The sequence below is a fragment of the Pieris napi genome, chromosome W (genome assembly GCF_905475465.1).
Source record: "Pieris napi chromosome W, ilPieNapi1.2, whole genome shotgun sequence".
NCBI lineage: Eukaryota > Metazoa > Arthropoda > Insecta > Lepidoptera > Pieridae > Pieris > Pieris napi.
This window is the reverse complement of record NC_062258.1, coordinates 2,159,247-2,171,445: the sequence shown is the minus strand read 5'-3', so window position 1 is coordinate 2,171,445 and position 12,199 is coordinate 2,159,247. Positions and strand designations below refer to the sequence as shown.

At 36.2% G+C, this 12,199-nt stretch overlaps 1 pseudogene; it reads right to left on the bottom strand.

Moving 5' to 3' along the window:
• Positions 1–255: 255 nt before the first annotated feature.
• On the bottom strand, positions 256–9,718 carry LOC125062011 (annotated as a pseudogene).
• Between the last annotated feature and the right edge of the window lie 2,481 nt (positions 9,719–12,199).

The window sequence follows — 12,199 nt, the reverse complement described above, 5'->3', positions numbered from 1 at the left end:
TCCAACACACAAGTATACCTGGAATTGGCGCCTGATGATACCGGTGACCCCGGAGCTGGTGCTTTCAACGAATAAGTATCGCAATCCAGCGAGGAAATGCCAGCGATAAAGATACACAGGGAGCATTTTTAAATAAATTTTAACTTTCTATTTATCAGAATAAATATTATTATTACTATGTAGGTTAAGAATATTGTATGTAACCAGCCATTATGGTATGTAGCTGCTAAAAAGATAGGTTATGTAAAAAACATATTAAGGCAAAACGAAGGTTGCGTTTGTATCCTTAGTAGTAAGAACTTCTTCGCGAGAAAAGGCTTCCTGAAGACCACTCCCTTTTTCTCTATCCTTCTCCATGTCTATCCAGAACTCTTCTCCTGACTTATTTATTTTCTTTAAAAAAATATATATTTTTGTGACATTTCATATTTATTTAAATGACAATCAAAAACGACTTCTATCTGTTTATCGACTCTTTATATTTTATACTAGCCGTTTCGCGCCCGCTTTGCTGGACGAATTAAAATAAATTTTATGTTTCATTATTTTATTTTTTTTCATATTTTTATTATTCTTCTTTTTAACTTCCCGCTAAGAAAATTGAAATATTTCGAAAATCGAGTTTTTAACAGATGTTGACGTTTAGAGGTTCTAGGAAGCCTCTTTTGTTTTTATTAGCGGGAAAAATTTTCATAAAAGTAAAACAGAAATAAAAAAATGAAGGAACGTTGGAATTAAAAAAATAAATAGTAAAGCCATAAACCATCTAGGAAAAATTTCGCATCGAATGGTGGTAGTTTCATGTCGATACGATCAGTGGTTTAAGCGTGAAAGAGCCTCAAACGAACACCATTTTCTTTTTATATATATAGATAATACTCTTGTTAAACTTGCTAAAATAAAAACCTGCAAAACCAAAATTCCCTTTGTCAATACTTAAGGACTGTATTACTTAATTTGATAAGTAGGGATTACGTAAGGGTGTGTAGGCGCCGCTGTCCATAAACAAAAGCACTTACAGTTATGAAATGCGAACCATTAATATGACAATTGTCATCCAGTGTTCTCTATTCATTTGGGGTTGAAGTTTTATTGCCGGGGGTGGTTTCCCTAAGACATAACAGATCTTAATATATAAGAGAAGTTATAACTCCAGAACGGGTGGACCAATTCATGGTTCATTGTCTAGGATTTGTAGTATTTATCTATTTACAATTATTTAAAAATACTTACATTTAATAATTTTAAAATAAAATCCAAAGAAAAATGGTCACAGGTTTCATAACTGTCAAACATTTAATATTCATTCTGTCGATTCGGTAATTTAAAGAACTTGTCTAAAGGTTTCGGATTGCCAAGATAACAACAATATTTGTATAACGGCGTTTTTAGTAATAATAATTAAAAAATAATAAATTTAAAATTAAAATTAAAACAAATTTAAAAGCAGTCCCTGTGTACCTTTAACGCTGGCATTTCTACGCTGTATTGTGATACTTATTCGTTGAAAGCACCAGCTCGAAGGTCATCTACCAGGCGCTTAAACCTTTAATTAATTGAACCCCAGGGCCCAAGAGTCCATAGGTAACAAAATCAAAGTTGGAGGAAAGGCTTATATTTGAGCCGTTTATTATTTTACATTAGATTAGGTATAAGACAGCTACTTAACAATGCTTTTTTAAATTTGATCAGCCCACTACCGACGATATTAAGCTCTGGATAGGTTGTATTTATTATATCCGCCAAGAATGAGCCTGAACACCTATGTTGGTTTTTGCTGACGGAATTTGAAAATGAGAATCTGCTGATGGGAATCTTGAGAATGAATTAGGGCAATGATGATGAACGACAATGTTATATATTCTGTATTTGACCATTTAACAATTTGTACAAGAACGTAACACCGGCTAGAGATCTCCGTACAGTGGCATCATATTTAATTTCCTAAGTCGCTGGTGCTACGGATGCCTATGAGAAACACCTGTAAAATATAGAAATAGGCGAAAGATCTTGTCAATCTTCTGATCCAATCAGATCCATGGACAGTGGAGCTATGTTTGAACTTACACTGATGAAGTTGTGTAGCAGGAGTTTTCTACAATGATAGAATAGAGGAAAGATTTGATTGCATTAAATAGAGTCCAACGGCTGGACTGATTTGAAATATTATTTCACTATCAGAACGCTACAATGATGAACCGCAGACTGCAAAATATTTTCAAGGTGTGAAACTTTCAAATAAAGATTCCTATATGCTGCGGAAACTGTTGACAATAGAGCAATGTTCTATAGTTTTATAAAAGACATTAATATCTACTAAAAAGTATATTTCTAAGTTTTTAGGCTACACATCGTGCTACCGAATGAATACGTGTGAGTACAGTTAGTTATATAAAATATAAAACAATTGTTATCTGCACAAACTTTTTAATAAATTGACATCTCCCCGAGAGCAATCGGTTAAAAGGTTCGTGGCGTCATGTGTCATAAAAATTATTTATGATCGCCAACCCTCTGCGTTGCAACAGACAAATCACTAACAGTCATATTTAAGACGATTATTTTTATTCTCGTCTAAAACTATTCAGAGAGCAGTGTTGGCCTAGTGGCTTCAGCGTGCGGCTCTCATCCCTGTTGGCGTAGAACCCCAGCTGTGCACCTCATAATGGGCATTTAACACTCGCTGGTACGAAGGAAAACATCGCGAGTTGCCTTTGATCCAACACGACGGCGGGCGCCAGGCACAGGCCGATCACCTACTTGCCTGTTAGATTGACAAATGAAACAGACACAGAAATCTCAGATCAGACATCAGACGTCCCAGACCTAAATAGGTTGTGGCGCCACTGATTTCTTTTATGATACTATTTAAATTGATATTTTTAGTTAATCTTTGAAAAATTCAAATCTTGTATGAATACATACTTACAATTTTCTATTCGCTATCAAAGTATTTCTCGCTAAGTATACCTACAACTTCTCGAATCTCGATCTAAGCGGGCAAAAAGAGATTAGGGTAAATAAAAATAGGTAAAAAAACTTTTTAAGTTAAACGGTTTTATGTTAAACATACATTGCAATGTTTAAGATAAATGTACCTACTAAAAACCAAAAAATAATAAAATAGATACAGTCGTGGGAATTATAAACATATGCATAGACTAGACTAAAATAAAACCGTGGGGCACGTCAATTGTCTACAAATTATCGACTTAATGTGCGATAGAAGAATCGTTTGATTCGTCGTTAAAATAGGCAGTTGGCCCGCAGACGGTCAGGAAATTACTTACTATTTTCTTGCTCATGGAAATTCCAATAGTTATGCACTCCATGTAAATATAAGAGATGTTTCAACTAGTTTTTCGTTGGACATTCACACTGCTGGCTGGCGAGGAATCGGTTCACTGCTCGTAGTTTGTCTTTAATTGACAAAACATATGATAAAAGTACTACTCGCTCACCACTATGAAACCCTAAAACTCGCTTATAATCGAGTTTGCTAGCTTGTTTCCACATTCTAGCCCTACTTATCACACGTCCATCGTTGTCGGTTGAACAACTGCCTAATTATAGTGTAACATTACAAAACAAACATTTTAATCAACGATTGTAGACAATTGACGTGCCCTACGGTTTTATTTTAGTCTAGTCTATGCATATGTTTATAATTCCCACGACTGTATCTATTTTATTATTTTTTGGTTTTTAGTACATTTATCTTAAACATTGCAATGTAACATAAAACCGTTTAACTTAAAAAGTTTTTTTACCTATTTTTATTTTCTAGTTTTTAGTTTTTATTTCGCATTCTGTTTAATTCATTTAGTGCTTCATTATTGCAAGGTTCCTTGCCCGTTAGTTTATATAAATAAATCAATTCTATAATATAAATATAATATATATTTAATTAATAAAATAGATACAGTTTTTAATATAATGTTATATATATATATATATATATATATAATATATATTTATATATTATATAATATTTAGTTATTTTTATTTTATTTATTTAGTTTATTGTATTGTCACCAAAATCCAAAGTGTATACAAAATTTCAGATTAATCGGTTGACAGGAAGAGGGTGAAATTTGAATTACTAAATTTGACCCAAGAATAAAACAAACGGGGTGAGCTAAATAAAACCGTTTAAAAACCACCTTCACCGGGAAAAGCAAAGTCTCTTACTTCGTACTTCGCTCACTCCAGTGTGTGCTCTTCAGGCGATTGACCACCCTGCGACGTCCCAGCCTTAAGTCCGCCCTTGCGCTAGTCGTGCCGAAAATCCATTAGAGCTCCGCTCACCGAAATAGCCCGAGTTGAGCTGTCAAGATCCTTCAAGAGAGATTACATTTAAAAATTGTCGACAATAAACGCCTCATAACCCCAACACATTTTACCTGGATTCGAACCTCAGGGATGAGCCACACGCTTAAACCGCTACACCAACACTGCTGCTGCTCCTCCGACCTAAAGAGATTCTGGACCAGTTTTAATGACGGACGGAAGGCCTCAGTGGCTGAAGTGTAAATTTTTTACGGATGAAACGCAATAATAATAATATTAGCGTCACGAAGATGTGCAGCGTTTTTGTCGAAGAAAAGGGAGAGAGCGATTGAGACCGATTGAGAGAGAGAGAGAGTAAGAAGGGCGAATTAACTTATAGAAATCTATTTTTAAAATTAAAATTTCGTAATAGTAGTTTATGCAACTGTCATATAATAGAGAGTATTAAAACATGAGATGTCTTATTGAGAACAAAATAAGATTATACGAGTGTTTTAATACCTAATTATATGCAGTTGCAACTATTTTAATTAATCTCATGGCTATAGGTTTCCAAGACTTTTCTGGCAAAAGACTATTCGTCAGTTTCGTAGCTGTGTCAATTTTCAACGGTATCGTCGGTGTTGCTTGCCATTTTTGCTACTAAACTTTTAACCAACAAAATATTACTCAAATTCGTATACAGTACGAAATAGCGCCAAAATGGAAAAAGTCTGTTATTGGTCTATTGGCTGATGGCTCGGAACCAGCGCGTTGCGCGCGCAGCGCGCTCACCACAGATTACGTGTACTTAAATTGAATTGAAACCTCCTTGGTCGGGACACATTGTACTTTAGTAATTTAAAAAATATTTTAAGCATTCTTTTGTTAGGAGAATAATGATTTAATATAATTTTTTAATTTCCTTAAAGCAGTATGTAAATAAAATATGCCAATAAAAGTCTGTATTTCATTTCATAATTAGAATATTACCGAATGAGAATATATTAAGAGAATTTATGAAATATAAGTATTTTATATTTTATGCAAAATAGTTTATTGCAATCACAAATGACGAAATGTAAATTTAAATGTCACGTGTTTTTATTATAGAAGAAATAAATTTAATAAATAAATTTATAATTTGTATTAATTTTCGAAACTTTTAATATTTTATTGACAATTAAATTCCAAACATATCTTCCTTTTTCCCTCCCTCTAAGTCTCATAAATCTAAAGTTTTAGATTAATAAAAATATGAACAAGACTTAAAAAATTAGTTTGCCAAAGAACTTTCACTTCTGAAATGTGTACTTTGTACGCACGCACTTTTTTTTAATTACAAAAGTTTGCCAACGCTCGGCGCACGTACCTACACAGACCGCCTTATCCGGAAAACGTGTTCTTCTATAAGGAGGGAGAAATGGTTAAGAAATTCTAGATTCTAACACACTTTATTTATATACCTAGAGAACTGAACAGAAGTTTGGCCACAATCCCTCCTGATGTTAAGTGAAATGTGGTCTATTATTATTTGATATACAATATATTTAACAATAAAATACTGTCAAGGGGCCTTCCATCTCCAGGCAAGGAGTTCCTCTTCTTTGCTGTTTTTAAAAGGAACAACGAAGTAAATCGTTCACGGCACCTGGGGATGTCGACAACGAAGGGGTGAAATTTCAGCATTCTTCTAAATGAGCGTTGTTTAAAAGGGGATGACGGAATCAGGTTGTGTGGAAGCATTCTCGAGAGTGCAATCTATAGAAGACTGAAAGGCAGGCAACTGAACGACAACGGTCAAGACTCACTCAAACTAATTAAGGCAAGCCTTTTAGGGTAACGATGTGAAAGAGAAGTACCTAAATTTGGGGTGCGGGGGAGGGGAAGGGGGGGAGTTGTTTGTAGTAATCACCCCCCACAAATTTTGCGCTTAGGAAACCAAAAAAAAAAAAAATTTTTTTTTTTTTACAGTAGGTACTTAATCTGAAAATGATCGCAAGAAATCAGTGTCTAGTATGTATGTAAAGCCAAGTTTTAAAAAATGATAATAAAATAACGCACATTCACGTAAAAAGTAAAACAGGTTATTTAAAAAAAATATTAATATACTAACCTAAGATGTCCACTATTTTTAGACGCCATTCGCACACGAAATTTAAAAATGATCGCAAGAAATCAGTGTCTATACTAGACATATATTACAGACAGTATATAAAGCCAAGTTTTAAAAAAATGCTAATAAAATAACGCACATTCACGCAAAAATTAAAAACCTAAAAAGTAACTTTTTAACTTATAATTTGCACTTGATCACTGTAAACACACACTGTTCTGGTAAAATCCACATTCGAAATGGCCGATTGCGTTTATATTTTTTAAAATGAATAGAGATGTGAAAAATAATCTATTCTGTGAAAGTGAAAATCGATTTTAGTATTCGATTTTGAATCCGATTTTAAATCCGATTTTGTATTCGATTTCGAGTTTCAGTTGAACAGTTATTTAAAAAAAATATTAATATACGGTTAGTATATTAATATTTATATAACCTAACTAATCTAAATAATATTTGTTTTTGTGGACAGCTCCGATCTAAATAGTAATTGTTTATTCAAGCCTCGGCTTCTCGGCGTCCTGGTCGCCTTCGGCGACCAAATATTCATATACTAACCCTAACCTAACCTATCTAAATAATATTTGTTTTTGTGGACAGCTCCGATCTAAATAGTAATTGTTTATTCAAGCCTCGGCTTCTCGGCGTCCTGGTCGCCTTTGGCGACCAAATATTCATATACTAACCCTAACCTAACCTATCTAAATAATATTTGTTTTTGTGGACAGCTCCGATCTAAATAGTAATTGTTTATTCAAGCCTCGGCTTCTCGGCGTCCTGGTCGCCTTCGGCGACCAAATATTCATATACTAACCCTAACCTAACCTATCTAAATAATATTTGTTTTTGTGGACAGCTCCGATCTAAATAGTAATTGTTTATTCAAGCCTCGGCTTCTCGGCGTCCTGGTCGCCTTCGGCGACCAAATATTCATATACTAACCCTAACCTAACCTATCTAAATAATATTTGTTTTTGTGGACAGCTCCGATCTAAATAGTAATTGTTTATTCAAGCCTCGGCTTCTCGGCGTCCTGGTCGCCTTCGGCGACCAAATATTCATATACTAACCCTAACCTAACCTATCTAAATAATATTTGTTTTTGTGGACAGCTCCGATCTAAATAGTAATTGTTTATTCAAGCCTCGGCTTCTCGGCGTCCTGGTAGCCTTCGGCGACCAAATATTCATATACTAACCCTAACCTAACCTATCTAAATAATATTTGTTTTTGTGGACAGCTCCGGCGCTACGGGAAATGCAGCCCCTCCACCCTTGCGTACCAAAGCACAGGCATTATGAAAGCTGTAGCGGCTGAGGCTGGTCGCCGAAGGCGACCAAAAAGCCGAGGTTACGGCGGGTGGGGGCTGCTCTTCCTCCGCGCCTCCGATTATTTATATACACTCTAGGGGTAAGGCAGACAAGACCACGTGGATAGTGGGGTGCTCTGATTCGGTTTTGGGTACTATTTGAATAATTTAATAATTTTCGGAACCATACATTAATTAAAACATGAAGTTAATGTAATGTATGTACATTTTACAAGTAATGCTTAAATTAGGTTCAACTATAAAATTAACACAAATGAGGAAATAATCGATTCGATTAGGTTCAACTTTAAAATTAACAAATGAGGAAATAATCGATTCGATTAGGTTCAACTTTAAAAATAACAAATGAGAAAATAATCGATTAATTTACCGAAAATGTCACATCACTTATAACCAATAGAAAACGACAATGACACATCACTTATAAAGCAGGCCGCACACCAGCCATACATTTGTAACTCGATAATTGTGGCGCTACATTTGAAACGCGACACATTTATCGCCCCCATACATTTGTACGTGAGCACGCACACCGAGGAAACATTTGTGGCGGGCGCACTTTGTGGCGAGACGTTGTCCGCGCTACACGAATTCAAGATCGAACACGTTCGTTTTTTGTGTCGCGTTGGTTTGCAAAAATGAAAGACAACATTGAATTTTACGTTGAGTTTATTGCAGAGGTTGAAAAAAACCCTGTATTATACAATCACACGCTCAATGATTATAGTAACAGACGGATTACAGAAATTATTTGGACTAAGATTGGCGAAAAATTCAATGAAAATTCGTACATTGTGCAATCTTGATTAAACGGATGAACCCAATAACGTCTTTTTTTTCTCATTAATCGCCACATCAAGAAATCTTCGTCATCAGACGATGATGTCGACATTCTCAAAGCGGTGCCACGCTACAACTGTTCTTCCGATGTGCGCATATACAATACATTTGTATATGCATACAATTGTAGCGCAACGATTGTGGCGACGTAAATACCGTAAATAACAAATGTATGCCTGGTGTGCGGCCTGGTTAACCAATAGAAATCGAGAATGTCACATCTCTTGTAACCAATAGAAAAGTTTAGATAATGGCGGATTGTTTATAAATTTCAATACAATTCACAAAAGTTAAAATTTTTTTTTAAAAATACTTTGACGCCTATCCGAAAGCTAAAATCACTTGGAGGTGTTCCAATCAAGGGTCCCCGAGACTCCTGCACAATCAGTATCATCAAATTCAGGTGCCTTTGACTCAAACCCAACCCACCAACCAATTTATCTTCATAATACAACGGCCCAAACTCATGTATGAAGCAGTCCTCATAGTCCGATATCAACACAGATTAAACTCTCATCCAGCTGTACACCATAGGTTTCATAACATCTGTTCCCGCTTGCCAATTTAAGCGGGAACCTGTCAAAGTCATTAATCAAATACACGCGGCGGTCCATTGTCGCCACAGTTTTCCAAATACTCGCTTCGACATCTGTCACAGGCCGATCATCGAACGTGGAAGATCGTAAAGGATAGTCTATATTAAATTTAGCCACCGCAATATCGTTGGATGGTGTCGTGCTGTTCGGATTGTATTTCTCATGAATACGCCAGTAGAGTATTGGGTAGGACGTGCTGACATTCCGCGCGAAATCGTGCAGCAAAAGCACTCTGTGGGTCGCGCCTTTTTGCCGACAGTGCGCGGACGTTACCACCCATTTGACGAGTACAACACTTGCGAAACAGGCGAAGGACCACGTGGAGGAGGAGTTTCTGGCTATCGCAGCCACGTAGGGGAACCTTTCGGAGACGGCAATGGAATTGTTTTCGTTTAATGCGATCACAGCTATGGATTTCGCGACGTGATAGACGCCGGAGCCGGGATAGTAATCACGTTTTCGCTCCTCGACTGTTATTTCTGTGGCAAACTTGACCATGACACACACAGCCATTATAGCCACGAGAACTATTGATGTAAGAATAATACACGCCGCCTTCATCGCCATTTGGATTAATTTTGTAAATTTAGATATGACATTGTCGTATCAAAGAGTATAGAGCAGCTGTCAAAAACTTTGGACTCGCCTCACCTATGTATATTGTCTATAGATAAAAAATGTTGCCATATTAAAAATCAACTTCGCCAAGATTTATTTGTTAAATATTTTAAATATATTATATAGATAATTTAGTTAAGTGATACCGCCCGTGGACACTCACATTTCCAGAGGGAAGTGCGTTCCCGGCCTTTAAAGAATTGGTACGGACCCTAAGTCGAAATGGTCCGGGCATACTCCAGTGGGTTGCTTCTCTATATCCATATAAGCGCTGATGCAACCTCGTATGCCAATATTGAGTGTATATTCCAACTTAGGCAACAGTCCAAGTTCCATCAAAATCGCTTCATCGGAAAAAAACTCATGATGCGCTTGCGATTTTTACCAGTCCTAGTATGGACATGTTTGCGTTGGCTGTCCACATTTATCTTAAAAACATATCATTGTACTCCAAATCCATGCCATTTCTCTAGACCAGTGTTTGCCAACCTTTTATGTACCATGCCCCAGCTTACCCTTTCTAAAATTATGTACAAATTGAATTGATTCAGAAACTTAAGGAGAGGAATGAATCACCAGGAAATTATTAACGAAACACAGTAAGGACATTTTCAAAACGTTTGAAAAACTGTAATTCAAATTCATTAATTTATTATTTTAATTTAGTGAGACCCTTGCTGCACAGAGATTTTATATTAGGTTCCAATTTGGTTAGCTTTAAATACTAATGCTATCTAGATTTGATTGCCCCCTTAACAATGAACCAGCAGTGTTGAACCTCTAAATCTCAAAATAATAATGGACTACTACGGGCCACTGTCTCCTTAATAAACATCCGACTGTCCTAGGCGCGAGACAGTCCTTTGTGAAGAGGCAACCAGAAGTCAGGCGCCCACGTAGTCCTGGAATGTGTGGCTCTGGCTTCTGGGATAAGGAGGGAGCTTGTAGTTTATTGTTTATCAGAATGCCAAATCGTAAAATGACTGCTTTACGACTGATTTGAGCGCGACCGCTGCTGTGAAAACCGCTGTGAGAGTTCGAAAAGTGAGTTACAGAATCGCAAGGCTGGAGCCTGTGAAGTGCCCAGGTAGCCCACAACGGACCAAATGACCGTCTAAGTGTGGATATTGAGTTCACAGTACGACGTAAGGAATGCCTTAAACATGTGTCAGGCACAAAAGCCTGATCACCTTCTTGTCTATGAAATAAAAATGATCTACGAAATGGATTCTATCTGAAGCCATGGTTCAGGGTTAAAGTGCCACAGAATTATTATTATAAGACATTATGAGTTGTGCGGATTAATACCTGCATCTGAATTTCATCAACGGACGTCAAGGCAGAATACAAAATACCATCCGTATCACCTCGACGTCCGTCGTTCCACAACTGAGCGTTTCTTAAAGCAGTTTTTGCTGCCACCACTATATGGAACCCAGCTGCCCACTGAAGTACCTATATCAGAACCAATTCGACTTAGGGTCCTTCAAGAAAAGAACGTACCAATTCTTAAAAGCCCGGCAACGCACTTACGAGCCTTCTGGCAATGTGAGTGTCCATGGGCACTTATCACTTAGTGTCAGGTGAGCCTGCTGTCCGTTTGTCTCCTCTTACATAATAATATTAATATTAATAATAAAAATTATGAGTCTCGATAATAAATTGAGGTCAGGTCGTGTGTATTATTCGTATTAATACAATTATTCATGAATGGTGGAACAGGAAAACTAGATAATGTGAATCACAGAATTTTATTACGTAAAACACTTTATTTATATCATAAACAACACAAATATGAATACACAGTCTTGCTTAAATAAATACATTGAAATAAATAACTAAACTTAACATATAATAACTAAAATATATTATTAAAAGGAGTCCCTTGTGGACTAAATGTATAAAATAATAATAATGATAATAATAAATGATAAATAATAATGATATAGTATACTTAAATCTGTGGTCATAGATCAGACAATGATAAGTACATTCAATCATATATCGAGTGTTTCATATTTTAATAGAGCCTTCAAGATTTCTTAATAATTTAATTGCTTGTCCTGTAAAGTAATGAAATTGCGTTTATCATATTCTGACCTATGGTGTCACAATGAATTAATAAACTTAAGTCGGGCGGGTCACATGGTAAGAGGATCAGAAAAGTTGAGGAAGATAGTACTAAACTGGTGCCCAAGGTACAATAAATGCAAAAGAGGAAGACAATTTAGAAAGAGGATGGACCACAGGAAACAGCTGATACATGGCAGAGACTGGCACAGTGCAGAGAGGAATGGCGGGATTTGGAGGAGGCCTATGCCGAAGGGCACCCAGATACCTTCAAATAATAAGACGATAGAAATAATAATAATAATTTATTTGCAAGAATATGGTATAAAAATGTTATGGTGGTACAATCTAAAGTTCGCT